General features: G+C 42.8%; 1 protein-coding gene and 1 pseudogene across 1 annotated transcript in view; one reads left to right on the top strand and one right to left on the bottom strand.

Moving 5' to 3' along the window:
* LOC101044705 (KH homology domain-containing protein 1) overlaps positions 1–27,611 on the bottom strand; it is a 29,312-nt gene extending 1,701 nt beyond the window's left edge. Inside the window, exon 1 of the mRNA XM_010337086.2 lies at positions 27,513–27,611. The gene's annotated coding sequence lies outside the window, so the exon portion shown is untranslated. The remainder of the gene's footprint in view (positions 1–27,512) is intronic.
* Positions 4,863–4,988, top strand: LOC120363368 (U4 spliceosomal RNA; annotated as a pseudogene).
* Positions 27,612–27,632: the final 21 nt, after the last annotated feature.

Genomic DNA, 27,632 nt, shown 5'->3' with positions numbered 1-27,632 from the left:
TAGGTGAATGTAAGGAGTGTTCGGGAGCAGACAACAGTTTTCTAAAATGGCGCAATTTAGTGATTATCCTGGTAAATGTATCTAGGAAGGGAAATAGAGAGATTACTACAGCCTTCAATGCAGAATGTTATCAATCTGTGGTTTCAAATATAGTTACAGATGAACTGTCAACATCTTGTCGTGTGATAATCACTGAGCAATTTTGACTGGTTAAAATATTTTGCAGGAGGCCGGGCACAGTGGCTCACGCCTATAATCCCAGCACTTTGGGAGGCCGAGGCGGGTCGATCACGAGGCCAAACGATCAAGACCATCCTGGTCAACATGGTGAAACCCCGTCTCTACTAAAAATACAAAAAATTAGCTGGGCATGGTGGCGCGTGCCTATAATCCCAGCTACTCAGGAGACTGAGGCAGGAGAATTGCCTGAACCCAGGAGGCGGAGGTTGTGGTGAGCCGAGATCGTGCCATTGCACTCCAGCCTGGGTAACAAGAGCGAAACTCCGTCTCAAAAATAAATAAATAAATAAATAAAATATTTTGCAGGAGTTGTTTGTGTTTGGTGGAGGATTCAACTATGCCTGTCACCTCCCAACTGCAAGTTCCTAGGTGCCTTTTTACTCTTCAACCTTCCCTTTTGACCAAAGACAGAATCAGCCATCAGGACTTTCAATTGTGGGGTTCAGATCTACACCATTGTCAGAATCCACTTGTCACAAGTTTATTGGGAGAACCCTGGCTGCGTCTGCATACAGTTGGTCTCTCGTGTACATTTTGTTACTAAATATATGTAGTGAAAATATACTGACTGCACAGTAGCATTTAAGACTGAACAGGATATACTGGTCAAATACAGGTATAATTGTTAGAAACAAAATAATTATGAATCCTTGTAATCCTAGTAATAGGTTGCAAAAACAAAGGCTGATTTCAAAACCAGACCCTAAAACCATGTCCCAAATCCATCTGAATCTGTTCTGGAGAGCCAGGTAGGCTTTTAACCTTGCCACAATACTGTTCTGCCAGAACAGTCATGTTTTACGGAGGTGCTGCAAACAGTCTTCGCTGTAAAGCAAAAGTTGTCCTTGGGTAGCCAAGAAGAAACCAAAAACTATGAAATCATTCATAACCACCATAAAACTTTATTTTAAACTGGGTTACTAGACCTCCAGAAGAGAAGTAGTGTCATCTATTGATTTCTGCTAGGACCAGAGGCACATTTTTGGACTGCCTTTTCTAGTCACATTATGCCTATTACTGGAATTGGAGCTCCCAGAGTATAGATGAAGAGGGAGTCAGTCATCTCTCCTGGAAGTTCTCCTGAATAGTCCATGCTTGCCTCATTTAAGGTCACTGAGTATCTCTCTCTAAGAGAAATATCATTTCCTGTAGGAGTAGATCTTAAAAATATTGAAAAATATTATGAATAAAATTGCCTAAAACTTACTCCATATAACACGAGATAAATTTGTATAATGATCAAGTGACCTGATATCCACATAAAAAGTAGGCCTTAGTGTTGCACAAACTGAAATGGGTGTCATTTATCACAGTGACAGCAGGACAATTAATAATCCTTCAACATGTGAAGACTGCTTGAGTGGAGCCTGGGGAGTCACTGAAGAAAAAGGACTAACACTGCAAGGAGAGACTCAATACATTATAGCAATAATGTCAGCAGACATATTTTGTTGTTTGAAGTCAGTGTTCAATATTGATAAAACTGAAGGTGAAAATTAATATTGTCAGGAAAGTTTAAATTCCAGAAGAAACCTGTAGAAGAAAATCTGCCTTTTGAAGTGTTGAATAGCTATTAAATTTTTGTTACTGGAATCAGGTAGAGGATAAAAAACTGCATTAGTCAGTCAGATTTAAAACAATAAATTGGGGAGTGGTGACTCAGGCCTATAATCCCAGCACTTTGGGAGGCCAGCACAGGCATTTAGGGGCCGGGGGTGGGCTCTGTAAGCCAAGATTTTGAGACCAGACTGAGTGACAAAGTGAGACTTTGTCTTTACTAAAAACTAAAAAAAAAATAGCCGAGTGAGGTGGTGAGCACCTGTACTCCCAGCTATTCAGGAGGCTGAGGTGGGAAAATTGCTAGAGCACAGGAGTCTGAGGCTGCAGTGAGCTAGCATCGCCACACTACTCTAGCCTGGGTCCAGCACAAAACACTGTCTCTTAGAAAAAAAAAAAAAAAAAAAAAAAAAATTAAAAACAATGGCTATAGTCTACGAAAAAAAACACAAGAAAGTTTTTACCTTAGGTGGCAGAGAAATTCTGTACTATGGAAGATTGAAATAAAATATAATTTGTAAAAGAATCTTAAAAACTTTTGGTTGGCCTCTAGGAGACAACCAGGCACGTTGATGAGCAGAGCAAAATTTTTAAAGGAGGGCAAAGATACCAGAACACGTATCTTGTTTTATTGTCTTGGGTGAAAGTATCTACTTGGTGTCATCAGCAGCTTGATCTGAAGACACTGGTTTGGTTGTCTTCTTCCAAAGATCATTGTTCTGGAAGATACTTAAGAATCCTCAGTTTATGGTTCCTCAATGAAGTCCTTTCCACTGAGGACAAGGGTAGTTTTTCCTCTGATTTTTAGAAGTCTTTTCCAAAAGACTAAATCTTCAGGTTTCTATTCATGCAGAGACTAATTAGGTGGATATATGAGGAAGATTGTTGTTACCTATTAAAAGCTAGATGCATCAAATGAATCCTTTGTAGTATTTAGAAATGTGAGCTTGTGGTATGACAGAGTACAGGTTCAGGAAGTGAATTCCTAACTGCATGGAGTAGCCTATGGATCCCAGGAGGAGCTGATATTGCCATCAAGGCTAATAGCAATTCCCAAGACATGGAAGTTCAAGTCCTGGAAAGCGGTCTCAAATTTAGTGTTAGAATTCATTTTTTTTGGCCGGGCGCGGTGGCTCAAGCCTGTAATCCTAGCACTTTGGGAGGCCGAGGCGGGTGAATCACGAGGTCGAGAGGTCGAGACCATCCTGGTCAACATGGTGAAACCCCGTCTCTACTAAAAATACAAAAAATTAGCTGGGCATGGTGGCACGTGCCTGTAATCCCAGCTACTCAGGAGGCTGAGGCAGGAGAATTGCCTGAACCCAGGAGGCGGAGGTTGCGGTGAGCCGAGATCGCGCCATTGCACTCCAGCCTGGGTAACAAGAGCGAAACTCCGTCTCAAAAAAAAAAAAAAGAATTCATTTTTTTTTCTAATTGTTCTAAATATTAATTTGGTATAGCTAGTATGTTATTATGGTTAAAAAAAAAAAACATTTTGGAGCTGCTCTTTTATAACAGCTACAGGAAATGTGTGCCACACATACATCACACCCCGCAATCACTGAAGATATGTTGGAATTCCTTAAGTCCAGAATAACAGTCAAGCAATTTAATCAGCAACACCTTGGTTGTCTATCAGGAATACCCTCGATCCATTCTGCAGGTAGGCAGACAATGGCTAGAACATATTTACAAACCTTCAGTATGGCAACTGCTTTGGTTAATGCTATTTGTTTAGCGTAGTGGTACATTATTTCCTCAGGATTCTGGGTTATTGCACTGTGATTGTGAATCTCCATTTTATCATATAGCTAACCACTTAGGTAATAGCAAAGCTTCTAAAAGTTCTTTAATTTCTTGACATTTTTAGTGAGACTTCCTCAAGAGGTCAGAAAACCTCTTCATTTCCAAGCCGGGCGCGGTGGCTCAAGCCTGCAATCCCAGCACTTTGGGAGGCCGAGGCGGGTGGATCACGAGATCAACAGATCGAGACCATCCTGGTCAACCTGGTGAAACCCCGTCTCTACTAAAAATACTAAAAATCAGCTGGGCATGGTGGCGTGTGCCTGTAGTCCCAGCTACTCAGGAGGCTGAGGCAGGAGAATTGCCTGAACCCAGGAGGCAGAGGTTGAGGTGAGCCGAGATCGCGCCATTGCACTCCAGCCTGGGTAACAAGAGTGAAACTCCGTCTCAAAAAAAAAAAAAGAAAACCTCTTCATTTCCAAAGTTTTCTGATATGAACTAACTGATTATATAACCACTGCCTATATAAATATTTGCTTTTTTTTTTTTTTTTTTTTAGCAGGCCCCTCCACCACAGAAATATTGCCTCTTTTAATCTCTCCTTCACTAAATGAAGGAGAACAATTCAGCCACTTGAGCTGATTTAATTTCTGGGAGAAGGTTATAAAATAATGGCAAATTTAGAATCATGATAGCATAGAATACTTGAAAAATTCTTGTTTACATTTTTAGATATTAAGCATTAAGAAGATACATTAACATTTTAAAAAGAACTTTCCTTGATATCAAATAGTCCAAGACCAACAAAAGAAAAAGAAAAAAAAATGAAATTTCCAAAATATCTGTATAATGCATAGATAGGTCCCTAAAATAGGTCAAATGATCATGAATGCTCCCTTCTCAAGTAAGAGAGGGACAGTTAGCCGGGCACGGTGGGTCAAGCCTGTAATCCCAGCACTTTGGGAGGCTGAGGCGGGTGGATCACGAGGTCAAGAGATTGAGACCATCCTGGTCAACACGGTGAAACCCCGTCTCTACTAAAAATACAAAAAATTAGCTGGGCATGGTGGCACGTGCCTGTAATCCCAGCTACTCAGGAGACTGAGGCAGGAGAATTGCCTGAACCCAGGAGGCGGAGGTTGCGGTGAGCCGAGATCGCGCCATTGCACTCCAGCCTGGGTAACAAGAGCGAAACTCCGTCTCAAAAAAAAAAAAAAAAAAAAAAAAGAGAGGGACAGTTGTCATGAGAATTAAGGAGGGCACTAACAAATACCCAAGAACTGTAATTTACACCATAAAGTACATTATGAATGTCACTAATTAGCTTTGTGCAGTGGCAGTACTGAAGCCAATGAGGTTTATCCGAAGCACGATTATTACTAATTGAATATCTCTAATTGATAAATGACAAAGATATTTTCTTCGTTATAATCACGGTCTTAACAGTCATATGCCAGTCTATAAAATAAACAAGAAGGTTTTTTAACGTTAGAAGTACACATCATGGCCGGGCGCGGTGGCTCAAGCCTGTAATCCCAGCACTTTGGGAGGCCGAGGCGGGTGGATCACGAGGTCGAGAGATCGAGACCATCCTGGTCAACATGGTGAAACCCCGTCTCTACTAAAAATACAAAAAATTAGTTGGGCATGGTGGTGCGTGCCTATAGTCCCAGCTACTCAGGAGGCTGAGGCAGAATTGCCTGAACCCAGGAGGCGGAGGTTGCGGTGAGCCGAGATCGCGCCATTGCACTCCAGCCTGGGTAACAAGAGCGAAACTCCGTCTCAAAAAAAAAAAAAAAAAAAAAAAAAAAAAAAAAAAAAAAAGTACACATCAGTTTATTAGAAATAAATTAGAAAAAGCTAATTTTTCTTTTGATTTGTCAGATTTTTATGTTATTCTAAGTTTGGTAACCAAAAGAACACTCATAATATGTTAGAGCCACTCTAAATTTGTAGAACATCAAGCAAACCTGAATATTCCTTTTTATATATAAATTAAAAGAGCAAACATTTTTATTAATAGTGGACAGTGGTCATTCCAAGAAACCAAAATAAAGGCATCTTAATACTTTGATTATTTTACACAGTGGGCTTGAGTTTTAGGAAAAAAAATAACTTTTTTTTTTTTTGAGACAGAGTGTCGCTCTTGTTACCCAGGCTGGAGTGCAATGGCACAATCTCGGCTCACTGCAACCTCCGCCTCCTGGGTTCAAGCAATTCTCCTGCCTCAGCCTCCTGAGTAGCTGGGACTACAGGCACGCGCCACCATGCCCAGCTAATTTTTTGTATTTTTAGTAGAGACGGGGTTTCACCACGTTGACCAGGATGGTCTCGATCTCTCGACCTCGTGATCCACCCGCCTCGGCCTCCTAAAGTGTTGGGATTGCAGGCTTGAGCCACCGCGCCCGGCCTTTTTTTTTTATTTTTAGACAAGAGTTTTGCTCTTGCCACCCAGGCTGGAGTGCAATGGCATGATCTCAGCTCACTGCAACCTCTGCCTCCTAGGTTCAGGGAATTCTCCGACCTCCACCTCCCCAGTAGCTGGAATTACAGGTGTGCACAATGATACCCAGCTAATTTTTGTATTTTTAGTAGAGATGGGGTTTCACCGTGTCAGCCAGGCTGGTCTTGAACTCCTGACCTCAGGTGATCCACCTGTCTCAGCCTCCCAAAGTGCTGAGATTACAGGCATGAGCCACCGTGCCTGGCCTAACATGTTTTAGAATAGAGTAGTAGTGGTTGAAATGTATGCATTTGGGATGTATTTTGAAGACAGAACTATCAGGATTTTTTGATTTCAAGATTTTGGACAAGTAGCTCCCCAAAAAATGTTTTTAAAAATTAGATTCCAGCCGGGCGCAGTGGCTCACGCCTGTAATCCCAACACTTTGGGAGGCCGAGGCGGGTGGATCACGAGGTCAAGAGATCAAGACCATCCTGGTCAACATGATGAAACCCTGTCTCTACTAAAAATACAAAAAATTAGCTGGGCATGGTAGCGCATGCCTGTAATCCCAGCTACTCAGGAGGTTGAGGCAAAATAATTGCCTGAACCCAGGAGGTGGAGGTTGCAGTGAGCCGAGATCGCGCCATTGCACTCCAGCCTGGGTAACAAGAGCGAAACTCCATCTCAAAAAAAAAAAAAATAGATTCCAGACTGAGTACTTTCTTCAGCATCTTTCCACCTCTTTCTCCTGCAGCTGTGGCAGGAGCAACAGCAGTGACCCCAATCTGAGGCTGCTCCCTGGGTAATACCCATAGGACCCTCAGTGGAGAGCGGAGCTCTGTGCCCCAAAGAAGTCCATTTGAAAGAATCAAGTTGAAGACATAGGCCCTTGCAAGAAGGAGATTAAGTCATACTTGATGCTTCCCCTCAGTCGGAAAGTGGGGTCCAGCCAGCTAGGACCACCTGGTGGCCCTGGGAAACACTAACACCCACTCACCCCTTTTCTGTTGCAGGCTGTTGCCCCAAGAGTGGAGAGAAATGTGAATGCCTCCAGCAAGTCTGTTCAGGGACAGCAGTGGAGTTCCAGACCTGGTGCCAGGCCCTGGTCCTCTCTCCAGGTAAGGCAGCAAGATTGGCTATATTGGGTTTTGGTAGTGGGAGACAGACCTGAAGACGGAGCCCGGGTGGACTACTGTGAGAAATATGAGACCACATGTGCGTCTCCATCTCCTGGAAAATCATTTTGCACAGTCCTGAGATTGAGAGCCTGGAGCATCCCCCTTCCTGCTCCCTCTTTCCTTCTCCTTTTCTCTTCTACTCTAATCTAACGTCCCATCTCTCTCTCCTCTCTCTCTCTCTCTCTCTCTCTCTCTATCTCTCTCTCTCTTTCTTCCCCCCATCTTCCCTTCTTCCCCCTCTTTCTTCTCTCCCTCCTCCTGGTTTTTCTTTTCCCTGTTTTCTTAGACAAGACTGCCTTTTCTCAGAGGAAAGAAGTGGGGTGAAGTAAACAGAAAGATTTATTTCTGCCCAGGGGGAAAAATAAGATAGAATACATGATCTGAGAAAATTAGAGTACAGAATGCAATTAAACTGAAAAGAGAAAGTTAACAAGACATCCCAGCCCCTTGGTCAGTGAGAGGAGGCATCAGGTGTGACTTAGTCTTCCTCTTCCAAGAGGCTACCTCTTCCACTTGATTCTTTCAAATGAACAAATATTAATCAACAATCCAATCCACTTTCAATTGCTTAATTACTATTCCTTTTAAATGCCAACCATCTGACTTTTCCTGTTTCCATCTGTCCTGTGGAGCAATTTGGTATTGCACATCAATTGTAATGTCTGAACTTAAAGGAATTTTTTGAGGAAAAATATATAAATAAATCATTATATTCCTGAGGTTTTCTGGTATGGCCTTTATGTTAGGAGGCAAAAAAAAAAGGTAAAATTTCAAAACATTTATTTATAAATGACACCAGTGTTATCAGGACACTTGGATTTCTACTGAGAAAGCTAATCTTCTAGTTAGCTTTGTGTACACGTTGATAATCACTTTCTCAAATATTAACCCTTTGGTGAAATAAAGAAACTGTTTAACTTTTGTACTAAAGCTTTAAAACAAAAATCCAGTTCACCAATGTGGTGCTACCAGGAAGCTGAGGCAGGAGGACTGCTTGAACCCAGGAGTTCAAGGTATGCTATGATCATGCCATTGCACTCCAGCCAAGGTGACAGAGTGAGACCCAGTCTCTTGAAAAAAAAATAATAATAATATTCAATACTGAAAAATTATCTCTGAAAAACAACAAACCACTATGTATGGGGTAGGGATGGCTGCCAGCTAAGGCTAGCTAGTGCTGCTGGAAAAATTATTCACGTGTAATTATAAAAATAATATCCAGCTATCCCCATCAAGCTACCAATGACCTTCTTCAAAGAACTGGAAAAAAACACCTTAAACTTCATATGGAACCAAAAGAGCGCCCGCATAGCCAAGTCAATTCTAAGCAAAAAGAACGAAGTGGGAGGCATCACACTACTGGACTTCAAACTATACTAAAAGGCTACAGTAATCAAAAGAGCATGGTACTGGTACCAAAACAGAGATATAGACCAATGGAACAGAACAGAGGCCTCAGAGGCAACACAACATATCTACAACCATCTGATCTTTAACAAACTTGAAAAAAAAAACAAGCAATGGGGAACTGAGTCCCTGTTTAATAAATGGTGTTAGGCCGGGCGCGGTGGCTCAAGCTTGTAATCCCAGCACTTTGGGAGGCCGAGGCGGGTGGATCACGAGGTCAAGAGATCGAGACCATCCTGGTCAACATGGTGAAACCCCGTCTCTACTAAAAATACAAAAAATTAGCTGGGCATGGTGGCACGTGCCTGTAATCCCAGCTACTCAGGAGGCTGAGGCAGGAGAATTGCCTGATCCCAGGAGGCAGAGGTTGCGGTGAGCCGAGATGGCGCCATTGCACTCCAGCCTGGGTAACAAGAGTGAAACTCCGTCTCAAAAAAAAAAATAATAATAATAAAAATAAAAAATAAATGGTGTTGGGAAAACTGGCTAGCCACATGCAGAAAGCAGAAACTGGACCCCTTCCTGACACCTTACACTAAAATTAACTCCATTAAAGACTTAAACATAAGACCTAACACCATAAAAACCATACAAGAAAATCTAGGCAAAACCATTCAGAACATAGGTGTAGGCAAGGACTTCATGACCAAAACACCAAAAGCATTGGCAACAAAAGCCAAAATAGACAAATGGGACCTAATCAAACTCCACAGCTTCTGCACAGCAAAAGAAACAGTCATTAGAGTGAATCGGCAACCAACAGAATGGGAAAAAATGTTTGCAGTCTACCCATTTGACAAAGGGCTGATATCCAGAATCCACAAAGAACTAAAACAGATTTAGAAGAAAAAAACAAACAAGCCCATTCAAAAGTGGGCAAAGGATATGAACAGACACTTTACAAAAGAAGACATACATGAGGCCAGCAAACATGAAAAAATACTCATCATCACTGGTCATTAGAGAAATGCAAATCAAAACTATATTGAGATACTATCTCACGCCAGTTAGAATGGTGATCATTAAAAAATCTGGAGACCACAGATGCTGGAGAGGATGTGGAGAAATAGGAACACTTTTACACTGTTGTTGGGAGTATAAACTAGTTCAACCATTATGGAAGACAGTGTGGCAATTCCTCGAGGACCTAGAAACAGAAATTCGATTAGACCCAGCAATCCCATTACTGGGTATAATCTCCAAAGGATTATAAATCATTCTACTATAAGGACACATGCACACGAATGTTCATTGCAGCACTGTTTACAATAGCAAAGACCTGGAACCAACCCAAATGCCCATCAATGATAGACTGGACAGGGAAAATGTGTCACATATACACCATGGAATATTATGCAGCCATCAAAACTGATGAGTTCATGTCCTTTGCAGGGACATGGATGAACCTGGAAACCATCATTCTCAGCAAACTGACGCAAGAACAGAAAATCAAACACTGCATGTTCTCACTCATAGATGGGTGTTGAACAATGAGAACACATGGACATGGGGAGGGGAGCATCACACACTGGGGTCTGTTGGGGGGGAAAAGGGGGAGGGACAGCAGGGGTTGGGGAATTGGGAAGAGATGGCATGGGGGGAAAGGCCAGATATAGGTGATGGGGAGGAAGGCAGCAAATCACATTGCTAGGTGTGTACCTGTGCAACAATTTTGCATGTCCTTCACATGTACCCCAAAACCTAAAATGCAATTTAAAAAAATATATATATATCCAAAGTACCACATAGGACCACAAACACAGAGTCAGAGATAGTGTACAGTGAGTTGTCTAATGCTACTTATGCACAATCTTGGTTACCTCATATTTTAGAGCAATAAAAAAGGCAAGGTTTGCAAGTGTAACACATGGGGTAAGTAATCATCTTTATTTCATATATTCATGGGAAGGTGCACACACACAGGAAGGAGAGGAGCTCTGATGCTCTTGGCTTTGCCTGTCCCTGCTTGTCATGGACGCACAGCAAGACAGGCACATCTGAAAACAAAAGTGTCAATAATTTTCTGATGGTAGAGGGGTTTTTATTTTTGTTTATATTATTTTGCTTTGTTTTTAGAGACAGAGTCTTGCTCTATTGCCCAGTCCAGTAGAGAGCAATGTTGTGATCATAGCTCACTCCAGTCTCAAACTCCTGGGCTCAAATGATCCTCACAACTCAGCCTCCCAAAGTACCAGGATTACAGGCATGAGGCACTGCACCCAGCCTGGTTGTGGAGTATTTAAAAAGCAAGAATATGTTAACAAATATGCACTCAAATGAAATATACCTTTTACTGCATGCTACATGAGATTCTCAAGATTTCTTAGGCCGGAACAAATAGAGAGTCTATGAGAAACTGACAGCTTCAAATTCATGGGTTTCATTTAACCTGGCTTTTCAGGTTCCCAGCTCATAAATACATTTCTTATTCAGTGGCTCTATCACTCTGTCAATCTCTGGCTGACAGTTGCAGTTTTTCATCTCCCAGATGACTTCAAAATATAGAAAAATAAAATCTTGTTTAGTGCTGGTGGACACTAACTCCTATCCTCAATTTAACTCCAGATGGTTAGTTTAGACTAATCATGATAATCCCATTCCCCTTGCCAGTGATTGCTTTAGGAAACAGCACAAGTCCCAATTTTGAAATGAAGTAAAACCTAAAGGAGGCTTCCTGCATAGGTTGTCTCATTTCTGAAAAAAGACACACAAAAGGACTCGTGTCTTCTTTCCTTCTCCTGGTGCTTATAACAGGATATGATTTTGGAAGTGGCTACAAGTATTCTGTTACCAACCTGAAGAGGAAGCCAGCACAAGGTGGAAAGGGAGACAAACCAAGAAACTGAATCTGAGCCCTTAGCAAAGTATGCCTGGAATGCCTGCTATTGGCAATACTACAGTGCTTTCTCAGCATCCAACTGGACCAGTGTTTCCTGTTACTTGCAGTTCAAAGCACGTTACATGATTCTGGTCCCCTCTACATACATCTCTCATTTTGATTAATTGCACTCAGCAATGTTCCACTCTCCAAGGAGGGAGAATGAACTGTAGATAACCAATGTATTATCACATACAACCTCAAGAGTGAAAATCCCAAAAGTGTATCTTGATTATTTTCATTCATAAGCACTTTCCAAGTTATATAATATTAAGCATCAAATTATTTATTTATTTATTTTTGAGATGGAGTTTCGCTCTTGTTTTTTTTTTTTTTTTGAGACGGAGTTTCGCTCTTGTTACCCAGGCTGGAGTGCAATGGCGCAATCTCGGCTCACCGCAACCTCCGCCTCCTGGGCTCAGGCAATTCTCCTGCCTCAGCCTCCTGAGTAGCTGGGATTACAGGCATGCACCACCACGCCCAGCTAGTTTTTTGTATTTTTAGTAGAGACGGGGTTTCACCATGTTGACCAGGATGGTCTCGATCTCTCGACCTCGTGATCCACCTGCCTCGGCCTCCCAAAGTGCTGGGATTACAGGCTTGAGCCACCGCGCTCGGCCTAAGCATCAAATAATTAAAAAAAAATTTTTTTTTTTTAAGACAGCTTTTCACTATGTTGGCCAGGATGGTCTCAATCTCTTGACCTCATGATCCACCCAGGTCAGCCTCCCAACGTGCTGGGATTACAGGCGTAAGCCACCAAGCCCGGCCTCAAATAATTTTTTTCTGAGGAGTCTCACTCTGTTGCCCAGGCTGCTGTGCAGTGGAGGAATCTTGGCTCACTGCAACCTCTGCCTCCTGGGTTCAAGGGATTCTCCTGCCTCAGTCTCCCAAGTAGCTGGGATAACAGGTGTGCACCACCATGCCCAGCTAATTTTTGTATTTTTAGTAGAGACAGGGTTTGCCATGTTGACCAGGCTGGTAACGTCAAACTACTGACCTCAAGCAATCTACTTGTCTTGGCCTCTCAAAGTTCAGGTTGAGCCACTGCGCCCAGTCTAGCATCAAAGAACTTATAATCAAAAGGTATCTGGCCTTATTAAGTACCAGAAACTAATACTACAGAAAAATCTTTACCACTTCATCTCATAGTCAAAAATAAATAAATAAATAATGAGAGAAGGCCGGGCATGGTGGCTCAAGCCTGTAATCCCAGCACTTTGGGAGGCCGAGGCGGGTGGATCATGAGGTCAAGAGATCAAGACCATCCTGGTCAGCATAGTGAAACCCCGTCTCTACTAAAAATACAAAAAATTAGCTGGCATGGTGGCACGTGCCTGTAATCCCAGCTACTCAGGAGACTGAGGTAGGAGAATTGCCTGAAGCCAGGAGGCGGAGGTTGCGGTGAGCCAAGATCGCGCCATTGCACTCCAGCCTGGGTAACAAGAGCGAAAACTCCGTCTCAAAAAAAATAAATAAATCGGGCCGGGCGCGGTGGCTCAAGCCTGTAATCCCAGCACTTTGGGAGGCCGAGGCGGGTGGATCACGAGATCAAGAGATCGAGACCATCCTGGTCAACATGGTGAAACCCCGTCTCTACTAAAAATACAAAAAATTAGCTGGGCATGGTGGCGCGTGCCTGTAATCCCAGCTACTCAGGAGGCTGAGGCAGGAGAATTGCCTGAACCCAGGAGGCGGAGGTTGCGGTGAGCTGAGATCGCGCCATTGCACTCCAGCCTGGGCAGCAAGAGCGAAACTCCGTCTCAAAAAAAAAATAAATAAAAATAAAAATAAAAATAAATAAATAAATAAATAAATAAGAGAAAAACTCCTATTTATGCATTAAAAATCAAAGCCCTTCAGTTGAAATGTTCTTACTGTGTATCTCGCTAGAGAGAAATCCTATTAATACAACTAGCATGAGAAAGTCTGCAGTGATATTTCTGTCATACCTGAAGAAATACACTGGAGCAAGTCCAATAAATGTAACAAAGGTCAAAAAATTATTCTCAAGGACACTAGACTTAATGTTGAATCAGAAAACCTTTAGGTGGAGAAAAATACTATTGATAATACAGAAAGCCAATCATTTGCCTTCTAACCTAAACATGTACGAGAAAAAAAAAATTTGGCCGGGCACGGTGGCTCAAGCCTGTAATCCCAGCACTTTGGGAGTCCGAGGCGGGTGGATCACGAGGTCGAGAGATCGAGACCATGCTGGTCAACATGGTGAAACTCCGTCTCTACTAAAAATATAAAAAATTAGCTGGGCATGGTGGCGCATGCCTGTAATCCCAGCTACTCAGGAGGCTGAGGCAGGAGAATTGCCTGAACCCAGGAGGCGGAGGTTGCGGTGAGCTGAGATGGCGCCATTGCACTCCAGCCTGGGTAATAAGAGCGAAACTCTGTCTCAAAAAAAAAAAAAAAAATTTACATCTAACCCATAGAAAGTTTCAGTCCCATCTTACTTTTTAAGTATCACTGAACGTACACTGGAAAATATAAACATAATCAAAAAGAAATGTTTCATTGTCCTTCCATCCTATTTTTGATATGAGAAAACTCATATTTCAGTGAATTGCAACTGTACTAAAGCCATAGATTCAGCTGTTTTGCACTAAAGGAAGTACACAGTTAATTACAAAAATTATTTAAAATAATCATATACTTAAAAAAATTTTTTTTGAGACAAGGTCTCGTTCTGTCCTCCATGCTGGAGTACAGTAGCAAGAGCACAACTCACTGCAGCCTCAACCTCCCAGGCCCATTCTATCCTCCCGTCTCAGCCTCCAGGCTGATCATGAACTCCTGGGATTAAGTGATTGGCCCATTTTTTTCAGCCTTCCAAAGTAGAGGAATTACCAGTGTGAGCCACAGAGCCCAGGCCTTGGCCTAAATCCTATGTTTTTTGTTTTTTGTTTTTGAGACACGGTCTCACTCTGTTGTCCAGGCTGGAGTGCAGAGGTGCAGTCTAGGCTCACTGCAACCCCTGCTTCCCAGGCTCAAATGAGTCTCATGCCTCAGCCTCCTGAGTAGCTGGGATACAGGCATGCACCACCATGCCCAGCTAATTTTTGTATTTTTTATAGAGATGGGAGCCGCCCTATGTTGCCCAGGCTGTGCTCAAACTTGTAGACTCAAGCAATCTGCCCTCCACTACCTCCCAAACTGAAAGGATTACAGGTATAAGCCACTATGCCCCGCCCTAAATCATATCCAGTAATGATTTTGTTGAAATTTTTTTTACAGATACCACAATGTATAGAGTGAATTAGCTCTTCTGGTAACTTTAAGCAATTGTCAGGGAAACTTTTTCTATAAAGGGCCAGAAACTATCCACTCATAAAATGCAGTACAAAAGGAGTCAGAGGCAATACATAAATAATGTCACTGCTCTGTCCCAATAAAACTTTATTTATAAACACAAATTGAATTTTATATAATTTTATGTGATAAAAATATCATCCTTTTGATTTTCTAAACCATGTAAAAATTTTTAAATGATTCCTAAACTACAAGCTATATAAAAAACAGGCAATGAAAAAGGCTTAGTCCTATCCATGTACTAAATAGTGCAATACTTCAATAAATAAAAGGCTGCAATTTTATTAATGCCTGAAAAGACCAATTAAATAGAACAGAAAACCAAAAATACATCCACATGTATGCATAGAAATTTAATACTGATACTCAATTAAGGATTGAATAATCATCACCAGAATAAACAGGTTAACCTATTAAAAATCCATTTGAGGCCAGGTGCAGGGGGTCACACCTGTAATCCCAGCACTTTGGGAGGCCAAGGAGGGAGGATCACTTGAGCCAAGGAGCTTGAGATCAGCCTGGGCAAGACAGTGAGACCTTATCTCCACAAAAATAAAAACAATTAAAAAATTAGCCAGGCATAGTGGTCCACACCTGTAGTACAAGTTGCTCAGGAGACTGAAGTGGGAGGATAACTGGAACCCAGGAATTTGAGGCCGCAATAAGTTACGATCACACCACTGTATTCTAGCCTGGGTAACAGAGTGAGGGTCTGTCTCCAAAAACAACAACAGAAAAAAACTGTAAAATTAGATTTAAATATATATATGTAAAATAATAAAAATTCATTTGAACTATACCTAACAACCTAAATTAAATCACATCTCAGGAATATCAAACATTTAAATGTGAAAAAGAAAACACAAACCATAACAGATGAAACCATTAGTAAATATTTTATAGTTATGGAATGAGGAGGGCATACCTAAGAATGAAACAAAATCCACAGACAATAAATATAAAAAGATTCAGGCCAGGCACAGTGACTCGCGCTTATAATCCCAGCACTTTGGGAGGCCAAGGTGGGTGGATCACTTGAGGTCAGGAGTTCAAGACCAGCCCGGCTAACATGGTAAAACCCCGTCTCTACCAAAAATACAAAAATTAGCTGGGCATGGTGCTGTGTGTCTGTTTTCCCAGCTACTCAGGAGGCTGAGGTAGGAAAATCGATTGGGTCAGGGAGGTGGAGATTGCAGTGAGCCAAGATTGGGCCACTGCACTCCTGGGTAACACAGCGAGACTCTGTCTCAAAAAAAAGAGAAAGAAAGAAACTATGGGAAAGTGTTCCTGCTCTAAAATGCAACCATCCACAAGATATATTATTAAGTTTAAAAATGGCAAGAGTGCATTTTATGATGCTATCTGTATGGAAAAAAGAAGAAAAGAAATTGTGTATGTGTATTTATCTGAAAACTAAGGGTACATGAGAAATTAAAAACAGATTTCCTACAAGAAATGATACTGTATAGCTGACGGACAAGATTTGGAGGGTATCTTCTTCATTAAAGGCACTTTTTGAATATTGAACCCAATAAAGATATATATTCAAAAAACAAATTTTTAAATTCAAATGAAAATGACCTAGCTGAATTTTTTTCAGTTATTGGTTTACTGAAAAACAAAAAAATAATCTTTTTTTTTTTTTTTTTGAGACGGAGTTTCGCTCTTGTTACCCAGGCTGGAGTGCAATGGCGCGATCTCGGCTCACCGCAACCTCCGCCTCCTGGGTTCAGGCAATTCTCCTGCCTCAGCCTCCTGAGTAGCTGGGATTACAGGCACGTGCCACCATGCCCAGCTAATTTTTTGTATTTTTAGTAGAGACGGGGTTTCACCGTGTTGACCAGGATGGTCTCGATCTCTTGACCTCGTGATCTACCCGCCTCAGCCTCCCAAAGTGCTGGGATTACAGGCTTGAGCCACCGCGCCCAGCTTTTTTTTTTTTTTTTTTTGAGACAGGGTTTTGCTCTGTCACCCAGGCTGGAATGCAGTGTTGCAATCTTGGCTCACTGCAGCCTCCACCTCCTAGGTTCAAGCAATTCTCCCACCTCAGTCTCCCAAGTAGCTGGATTACAGGGGCAAGCCACCACACCTGGCTAATTTTTGCATTTTTAGTAGAGATGGGGTTTCACCATGTTGGCCAGGCTGGTCTTGAACTCCTGACCTCAGGTGATCCACCCACCTTGGCCTCCCAAAGTGCTGGGATTACAGGCATGACCACACCCAGCCTTCTTCTTTTTTTTTTTTAAACCAGTTTCCTCAAGAAAATGCTTCAGGCAAGCATCCTTCAGTGGGATCATTGCTTGCAGTCATTGTAGTTTAAGGAGTGACACGTCAGACTCCTTAAACTACAATGAAGTATATACAGACCTTATAAGAAGAAGTATTTTCTAGAAATCTGTGTAATAAAAACTAGCACAGGGCCATAATTGTCAAGCCTGAAGTTTTAATGGAATTAGAAATACTGCGGTACCATTGACAATCATGAGATTCCTCTCTAGGAATGTTTTAGTAGAATCAAAGTGGATTACTTTCCAAAAGTCAGGCATATACCTTTATCTCCTTATGCCTGGTAATTTAGAATGTACTTCACTCCTTTACAGGTCCTTTTATTCAGTATTAGAATAAATTCCTAGCCATTAAAAAGACATTCATTCATTTATTCAGCAAATAATTACTTAGTGCCTACTATATGGCAGGTGCTATGCTAGGCCTCAGGACCATTATAACAGTGAACAATTCATTTCTAGAAAATAGCTTCATTGAACAACTTTTGAGTACATTATTTATAAACTTACTGAAAATATTATTTTCCCATTAAGAAGTGGCCTTTATGTGTAGACCATTTTTATTGGCAGTCTGTGAACAATCTGAATTATTTCAACCTTTGCTTTATTTTTTTTATTTTTTATTTTTATTTATTTATTTATTTTTGAGATGGAGTTTCGCTCTTGTTACCCAGGCTGGAGTGCAGTGGCGCGATCTCGGCTCACCACAACCTCTGCCTCCTGGGTTCAAGCAATTCTCCTGCCTCAGCCTCCTGAGTAGCTGGGATTACAGACATGCACCACCATGCCCAGCTATTTTTTTTTGTGTGTGTATTTTTAGTAGAGACGGGGTTTCACCATGTTGACCAGGATGGTCTCGATCTCTTGATCTGGTGATCCACCTCAGCCTCCCAAAGTGCTGGGATTACAGGCTTGAGCCACCACGCCCGGCCCCAACGTTTGCTTTATAACCTCGCTCTAGATTTAGACGTAAGCCAGGCAGGATGTCTGGAGTTACAAATTATATTTGGTCATGAAAAAGCAGCATGATAGAAAGTTCTTACTATTAAAAGCCAATTTACGGCCAGGTGCGGTGGCTCACACCTGTAATCCCAGCACTTTGGGAGGCCGAGGTGGGTGGATCACAAGGTCAAGAGATCAAGACCATCCTGGTCAACATGGTGAAACTCCGTCTCTACTAAAAATACAAAAATTAGCTGGGCGTGGTGGCACCTGCCTGTAATCCCAGCTTGGGAGGCTGAGGCAGGAGAATTGCTTGAACCCAGGAGGTGGAGGTTGCGGTGAGCCGAGATCGCGCCATTGCACTCCAGCCTGGGTAACAAGAGCGAAACTCCGTCTCAAAAAAAAAAAAATGCCAATTTACTAATACATAAGCGTACCTGCCAAACATAGCTAGTGTAACTGGTGACTTCACACTTTAGCATTGCACATATTCTTCTCAGCCAAAGTAAAATACGTGACAATATAACAACATGGTAGGAGAATGGTGCCTGTCAGTTTATAAGACATTTCCAGATGTCTCATCTCATATAATCCACACTCCTGTTAGCCCCATTTTACTATCAGGAAACTGATTTTAAGATAAGTTTCAATAGGAGTCTAGCTAGTAAATAGTGGAGTTTGAACTGGAACCCAGCTCTCCTGGTACTAAACTTTATTCTTTCTACTAAGGTATGGGCTTAATGTTTATAAAATAAAAAGCTTTAAGTAAATTATCTAGAGGTGCACCTGAGTTAAGGTAATTAAAATTACCAGCTGATCCTTACAAAAAATTCCCCAAAGAAGGTTCTGACTAATATGTATTAAAAGGCATGGCTGATGGGCCATGGTGGCTCATGCCTGTAATTCTAACACTTTGGGAGGTTGAAGCAGGTGGACAGCTTGAGCCCAAGGGTTTGAGACCAGCCTGGGCAACATGGCAAAACCCCATCTCTCTAATAAAAAATTAGCTGGGCATGGTGGTGCGTGCCTATAGTCCCAGCTACTGGGTAGGCTGAGGTGGGAAGGTCACTTGAACCCAGGAGGTCAAGGCTGCAGTGAGCCCTCATAGTACCACTACAGTTCCAGCCTTGGTGACAGAGTATAGTTTGTCTCAAAAGAATTAACAAAGACAAAAAAGAAAGGCATGGCCTTCCTTAGGAATTTGATTTGAGGATTCTCTAACAATGGCAACCAAATTGAGGGTGTCTGGGTAATGGTTGAGAATTTTTATCCTTTGGTTCCTTTTTTTTTTTTTTTTTTTTTTTGTTTCCTGAGACAGGGTCTTGCTCTGTCACCAGGCCAGAGTGCAGTAGTACGATCTCGGCTTACTTCAACCTCCACCTCCTGGGTTCAAGCAATTCCCCTGCCTCAGCCTCCCGAGTAGCTAGGACTACAGGTGCACACCACCACGTGTGGCTAATTTTTTTGTATTTTAGTAGAGACGGGGTTTTACCCTGTTGGCCAGGATGGTCTCAATCTCCTGACCTGATCTTCGCCCACCTTGGCCTTCTAAAGTGCTAGGATGACAGGCACGAGCCGTGGCCTCTCTGTTTTTTTTTTTTTTTCGGATGGAGTCTCGATGTCGCCAGGCTGGAGTACAGTGGCACAGTCTTGGCTTACGGCAACCTCCACGTCCCAGGTTCAAGCGATTCTCCTGCCTTAGCCTCTCGAATAGCTGGGCCCTCTTTGGTTCTTGATTATAATTTGTCTTTAAATGTTAAGAGCAGCTTGTGCTGTTTGATATTTGTGACCAAGTAAAACTCTTTGACCCTCAGACAAATATAGTATGATTTCACATATATGAAATATCTAGGCCATGCATGGTAGCTCGCACGTGTAATCCCAGCATTTTGGAAGGCCAAGGCAAGATAATTACTTGAGGCCAGGAGCTGGAGATCAGGCTGGGCAACACAGTGACTCCTCATCTCTACTAAAAATTTTAAACATAAAAATAAATTAGGGCCAGTAGTGGTGGCCTGTAATCCCAGCACTTTGGGAGGCCGAGGCAGGTGGATCAGTTGAGGTCAGGAGTTCAAGATCAGCCTGGCCAACATGGTGAAACCCCCGTCTTTACTAAAATACAAAAATTAGCTGGGCATGGTGGTGCACGCCTGTAATCCCAGCTATGCAGGAAGCTGAGGCAGAATTGCTTGAACCCGGGAGGTGGAGGTTGCAATGAGCTGAGATCGTGCCACTGCACCCCAGACTGGGCAACAGAGCCAGACTTTGTCTCTAAATAAATGAATGAGCCAGGTGTGGTGGCATGCACATATAGTATCAATTACGCAGGAGACTGAGGTGAAAGGATCAACTGAGCCTGGGAAGTTGAGGCTGTATTGAGCCATGATTATCCCACTGCACTCCAGCCTGGGTGACAGAGCGAGACCCTGTCTCAAAAAAAGAAATATCTAGAATAAGCAAATATATTGCAAAAAGTCTCTCAGTATTGCTTGGCCTACAAGAAAATCACATAAGTGTTAGCCCAGTTAAAATAAACACTGTCGCCGGGCGCGGTGGCTCAAGCCTGTAATCCCAGCACTTTGGGAGGCCGAGGCGGGTGGATCACGAGGTCAAGAGATCGAGACCATCCTGGTCAACATGGTGAAACCCCGTCTCTACTAAAAGTGCAAAAAATTAGCTGGGCATGGTGGCACGTGCCTGTAATCCCAGCTACTCAGGAGGCTGAGGCAGGAGAATTGCCTGAGCCCAGGAGGCGGAGGTTGCGGTGAGCCGAGATCGTGCCATTGCACTCCAGCTTGGGTAACAAGGGCGAAACTCCGTCTCAAAAATAAAAAAATAAAAAATAAAAAAAAAAATAAACACTGTCTCTGCATCACAGCTCATGCTGTGGAAAGAATGCATTTGACTATTCCACAAGCTTAAAAAATGTCTTATTGCCAGGCGCAGTGGCTCACGCCTGTAATCCCACCACTTTGGGAGGCCAAGGCGGGTGAATTACAAGGTCAAGAGATTGGGACCATCCTGGCCAAGATAGTGAAACCCCGTCTCCACTAAAAAATACAAAAATTAGCTGGGCATGGTGGCATGTGCCTGTAGCCCCAGCTACTAGGGAGACTGAGGCAGGAGAATTGCTTGAACCCAGGAGGTGGAGACTGCAGTGGGCCGAGATTGCAACACTGTACTCCAGCCTGGCGCCTGGCGACAAGGCAAGACTCTGTCTCAAAAAAAAAAAAAATTCTTATTAAGGATCCAAGGGCCAAAGGCGGAAGGTAGAGGGGGTGATCAACTTTGAAACCTAGATTCAAAAAGCACTTCTGTGTGACCTCAGAAAAGTTACCAATCTCTCAGCATCAGTTTCCTTACCTGTAAAATGATACTGATCATTCCTAATTCCCAGCAATTGCTGGATCACATAAGTTAATGTGCCTGAGTACAAAGCTGTGAGCCCTCTTCGTCTCCCTAAGACACAGGTGAGTTGCTCACCCAGCAGATGGAGACTGCCTGGAAGGGCCTGTTGGGCTGCCTACTATGGTCTCAAGCTTTGGGCTGCTAGGGATAGAGGTCTGACCCAACAAGAACCCACTGGTGAGAGGAATGGCAGTAATTGCAAGGGCAAGGCTTGCAGGTAGAATTTTTAATAGAATCTGCTGCTCAGGTGCCTTACACAAACTCCCTGGGGACCTGCTTCTTCCTACTCCCAGCCAGAGCATTATTAGGACCAACAAGCTCTTAAGGGAACCTGGTGGCTTAAGACATTTTGAAATTCAGGTAGTGTTTTACTTTCCTGTGTGGCTATGAAAGTGATTCTAGAGTTGGTACAAACATCCAGGTCTCATCTTTCCTCATTTTGGAAGGCTTTCTGCTGACAAATCCAATATGCTTTTTTTTTTTTTTTTTTTTTTTTTTTTTTTGAGACAGAGTTTCACTCTTATTACCCAGGCTGGAGTGCAATGGCGCGATCTTGGCTCACTGCAACCTCCACCTCCTGGGTTCAGGCAATTCTCCTGCCTCTGCCTCAGCCTCCTGAGTAGCTGGGATTACAGGCACGCACCACCATGCCCAGCTATTTTTTTTTGTATTTTTAGTAGAGACGGAGTTTCACCATGTTGACCAGGATGGTCTCGATCTCTTGACCTCGTGATCCACCTGCCTCGGCCTCCCAAAGTGCTGGGATTACAGGCTTGAGCCACCGTGCCCGGCCTCCAATATGCTTTTTTTAAGAGACCAGTTCTGCTATGTTGCCCAAGCTGGAGTGAAGTAGCTATTCACAGGTGCAGTAATAGCCTGGAGTTCCTGGGCTCAAGCAATCTTCCTGCCCCAGATTCCTGAATAACCAGGACTACAGCCATGCACTACCACACCTGGCTAAATCCAATATTTTAACTCAGCTGGAAGAAGAAGGACATTGGGGTTCTTCTTACTTCCCTTTGAGAGGACTAGATCTGGTACCCAATTTTTTTTTTTTTTTTTTTTTTGAGACAGTCTGGCTCTATTATCCAGGCTGGAATGCAACGGCGCGATCTCTGCTCACTGCAACCTCTGCCTCCCAGATTCAAGCGATTCTCCTGCCTCAGCCTACTGAGTAGCTGGGATTACAGGAACTTGACACCACCTGGCTAATTTTTGTAATTTTAGTAGAGGTGGGGTTTCGTCATGTTGGCCAGGCTGATCTCGAACTCCTGGCCTCAAACAATCTGACTGCCTCAGCCTCCCAAAGTGCTGGGATTACAGACATGAGCCACCTCGTCCGGCCTGGTACCCAATTTTTAGAACAAAAATATTTACATTCAGAAAGCGAAGGATAGATCAAAGAGAGTGCAGAAGCAGTCACATACTAGTTAGATGCAGCAAGAAAGTCGTCCTTTAGATTTATAAACTCCTTGTAGTGTTGTTTCCTCTCTTGTCCCCTTCTCCACACTTTTAAACAAGTATGTTATGGTCTAAGTTGAGAGCTTGACAAGGTTTTCGCTATGGCTGAGGCATCAATCTCTTTTGTAATTGAATCTATTCACCCAGGGATAATGTGAGCAAACCATAATCAAGCTATTTGTCCTAACTAGGCATTTACCACATAAACATAAGAAACAAGCCCCTGGAAGTCTTTTTTTTTTTTTAACCACTTCTCTGGCAGTTTCTCTTTCTGTAGTTCTGCCTTCATTAAAAGCTGTTCAGGGGCCGGGCATGGTGGCTTACACATGTAATCCAAGCACTTTGGAGGCTGAGGCAGGCAGATCACCTGAGGTCAGGAGTTCAAAACCAGCCTGACCAACATGGTGAAACCCTGTCTTTAAAAAAAGAAAAATATTTCTTTTTATGTTAAAAAAATTTTTTTTTTTTTTTTTTTTTTTTTTTTTTTTTTTTTTTTTGACGCGGAGTTTCGCTCTTGTTACCCAGGCTGGAGTGCAATGGCGCGATCTAGGCTCACCGCAACCTCCGCCTCCTGGGTTCAGGCAATTCTCCTGCCTCAGCCTCCTGAGTAGCTGGGATTACAGGCATGCGCCACCATGCCCAGCTAATTTTTTGTATTTTTAGTAGAGACGGGGTTTCACCATGTTGACCAGGATGGTCTCGATCTCTTGACCTCGTGATCCACCCGCCTCGGCCTCCCAAAGTGCTGGGATTACAGGCTTGAGCCACCGCGCCCGGCAAAAAAATTTTTTTAATTAAAAAAAAAAAGCCGGGCGCGGTGGCTCAAGCCTGTAATCCCAGCACTTTGGGAGGCTGAGGCGGGTGGATCACGAGGTCAAGAGATCGAAACCATCCTGGTCAACATGGTGAAACCCCATCTCTACTAAAAATACAAAAAAATTAGCTGGGCATGGTGGCGCGTGCCTGTAATCCCAGCTACTCAGGAGGCTGAGGCAGGAGAATTGCCTGAACCCAGGAGGCGGAGGTTGCGGTGAGCCGAGATCGAGCCATTGCACTCCAGCCTGGGTAACAAGAGTGAAACTCCGTCTCAAAAAAAAAAAAAAAAATGTTCTGGGAGTACGACACAATCTTTGGAAGCATATCTAAGATGCCAATTTATTTGGATTTCAGTGAAAAGTAAGTCATCAGGGTATTTGGGACACCTCTTCAAGCTCTTCTTGATGGTCAGTATCAGCATGGACCACTCCTTTCCAGCTTTCCTCATTCCTAGAGTCCGCTATTGTGCCTTTATACCTTCAAATTAGGGTATAGATCCAACATATAAAAAAATTTGGGGGCCAGGCATAGTGGCTCATGCCTGTAATCCAAGCACTTTGGAGGCCAAGGCGGGCAGATCACCTGAGGTCAGGAGTTCGAGACCAGCCTGACCAACATGGTGAAACCCTGTCTTTAAAAAAAAAAAAAAAAAAAAAAATTGTTTCTGTAGTTATTAGAGAAGAGTCCAATGTGATTTACAGAACAAGTTGAAATCATTCTATCAAGATGTAACAAAGAATTAAAGGGAAGGATCTGGGCTGGGGAAGGTTAATTGGCCACTGACCCACCCTAAAGATGAACTTTCTTTAGTTCACAATGATAACTGTCAATTTATCCTCAATGTTCAGAATAATGCCTAATACCCAGTAAGCAATCAACAAATATTTGTTTAGCAAAAGAGTAAATTATTACCATAGTTTATGTACCTGCTGAAATTATGTTTTTCTAATTTTAAACTATCATGCAAAAAATGTTTCCAGTTAAATATCTTGCATACCTCTTTTTGAACACCTGTTTATCTGTAGAATAAGAAAGTGAAATTAGAACGTCTAAAGCAGTGTTTTTCTTTTTCTTTTTTTTTTTTTTGAGATGGAGTTTCGCTCTTGTTACCCAGGCTGGAGTGCAATGGCGCGATCTCAGCTCACCGCAACCTCCGCCTCCTGGGTTCAGGCAATTCTCCTGCCTCAGCCTCCTGAGTAGCTGGGATTACAGGCACGCACCACCATGCCCAGCTATTTTTTTTTTTTTTTTTGTATTTTTAGTAGAGACGGGGTTTCACCATGTTGACCAAGATGGTCTCGATCTCTTGACCTTGTGATCCACCCGCCTCGGCCTCCCAAAGTGCTGGGATTACAGGCTTGAGCCACCGCGCCCGGCCTAAAGCAGTGTTTTTCATTATAATCAGTATTACTTTGAAGATTACTTAATTTTAATATTTTAACTTGAATTAATACTGCCAAATCTACCCCTACCCCTGTCAGTGACTATCCTGATTTATACTTCTACTAAGAATATTCACTTTTCCACAAAATTGATATTTTCAAATTTCAGTTTTAGCCAGTGTAGGAGATAATGGTTCTATTGTTTTGCTTTGCATGCCAGAGTCACTAGTGCAGGTTAAGCATCTTTTTTTTTTTTTTTTTGAGACGGAGTTTCGCTCTTGTTACCCAGGCTGGAGTGCAATGGCGCGATCTCGGCTCACCGCAACCTCCGCCTCCTGGGTTCAGGCAATTCTCCTGCCTCAGCCTCCTGAGTGGCTGGGATTACAGGCACACGCCACCATGCCCAGCTAATTTTTAGTATTTTCAGTAGAGACGGGGTTTCACCATATTGACCAGGATGGTCTCGATCTCTTGACCTCGTGATCCACCCGCCTCGGCCTCCCAAAGTGCTGGGATTACAGGCTTGAGCCACCATGCCCGGCTGCATCTTTTTTTTAAGCATCTTTTTTTATGTGGTCAGTTTTATTTCACTCTTACTTCTTCATCTATTATCTATACATTTGCCCATTTCGCTATAGGGTTGTCTTTTTCTTTTTTTTTTATTCCATTTGCAAAGAAGATTCACTGATTGATTTGCAAAGAAGGGTTGTCTTTTTTTTACATATATTTGTTTTCACTGCCTGTTCCAGATGTCAATTATTTGTACACTGTATATGTTTCCTCTTTTTGAACTTTACTAGTGGGATTTTTTTTTTTTTTTTTTTTTGAGACGGAGTTTCACTCTTGTTACCCAGGCTGGAGTGCAATGGTGCAATCTCGGCTCACCGCAACCTCCGCCTCCTGGGTTCAGGCAATTCTCCTGCCTCAGCCTCCTGAGTAGCTGGGATTACAGGCACGCCCCACCATGCCCAGCTAATTTTTTGTATTTTTAGTAGAGACGGGGTTTCACCATGTTGACGAGGATGGTCTCAATCTCCTGACCTTGTGATCCACCCGCCTCGGCCTCCCAAAGTGCTGGGATTACAGGCTTGAGCCACCGCGCCCGGCCCACTAGTGGGATTTTTGTCCTATGAAACATTTTAGCCCATACTCTCACATGGAAGAATAATTACCTTGCAAACCCTTCTTGTCTACTCCTATTCAGTAGCATCAAATCCAGTTGATTTGAGTCTTACCCTTCCTTCAGAGGAAATACAGTGTGGTGATTAGCAGCACAGGCCAGGCATGATGGCTCACTCCTGTAATCACAGCACTTTGGGAGGCTGAGGCAGGCGGATCACCTGAGGTCAGGAGTTCTAGACCAGCCTGGCCAACATGGTGAAACTCCCTCTCTAAAATTACCTGGGCATGGTGGTGCACATCTGTAATCCCAGCTACCTGAGAGGCTGAGGCACAAGAATGGCTTGAATCCAGAAGGTGGGGATTGTAGTGAGCCAAGATCACGCCACTGCCCTCCAGCCTGGGCAACAGAGCAAGACTCTATCTCAAAAAATAATTAAATATTTTAGAAAATAATAATAAGCATAGACTTTAGGACCAGGCACAGTGGCTCACGCCTGTAATCCCAACACTTCGGAAGGTCGAGGCAGACTCCTTGAGCCCAGGAATTTGAGACCAGCCTGGGCAACATGGTGAAACCCTGTCACAACAACAAAAAATAGCCTAGGTGAGCAAGGTGGTACGTGCCTGTGTTCCCAGCTCCTCAGGAGGCTGAGGGGAGAGAATTCAGACTCTGGGTCAAAATTGATGTGTTCAAGCAAAGGTTTTGCCACTTACTGTGTAACCTTGGGCCAGCTGCTTAGCCTTTCTAGACCTCACTTGCCTTCTCTGTAAACCAGAGGTGATAACAGGGCTGTGGTGAGAACTAAATAATACATCTAAAGAGCTTAAAACCGTCTGGTGCATAGCAAGTGTTATGTAAATGTTAAACCTTTCCTGCCCTTTTCATCTGCTCCTCCTTTTCCTTTTTCGCTGTTACAGCATTCCTTCTTTCTTCCTATTTCCTCACTATGCCTTTGCTTGAATACTAATCCTTAAAGAAACTACTGGTCCAAAAAACAGCAGGCAATAAATACTTCATGCCATTATTTTAAATGACTTCAGAATACTACAAATATATCCAGCATAATTGTTTACATTTTAAAGGTGTTACACCCATTTTGTTTTGAGATATGTCAACAAAGCCCATGTTTCGTTTCTATCTGTAAGTTTAAAATGTCCCCAAATCAATTAAAAATAGAGGAAAGTCAGGCTGTTTTTTCTCTTTGTACTGCTATCTCCTGTTTCTACTGGTTTTACACTTCTTTGCAGCTCAGTTTCTTTATCTGTAAGATATTCTTAGGATGAACTTAGTAAGAAATGTGCAAGATCTAGATGAAGACCCACCAGATAGGATGCTCTCTGCAGACACGCAACTCACTGACTCAACCAATGAGGAAATTATCCCACAAAGCAGATAGTCCTAATGGAGGGCAGAATTCAGGACTGAGCATCTCAGTGATGCCG

This window comes from Saimiri boliviensis, chromosome 4 (genome assembly GCF_048565385.1).
Source record: "Saimiri boliviensis isolate mSaiBol1 chromosome 4, mSaiBol1.pri, whole genome shotgun sequence".
Lineage (NCBI taxonomy): Eukaryota > Metazoa > Chordata > Mammalia > Primates > Cebidae > Saimiri > Saimiri boliviensis.
Note: the sequence above shows the minus strand (reverse complement) of the source record. Positions and strands in the feature narration are given on the sequence as shown.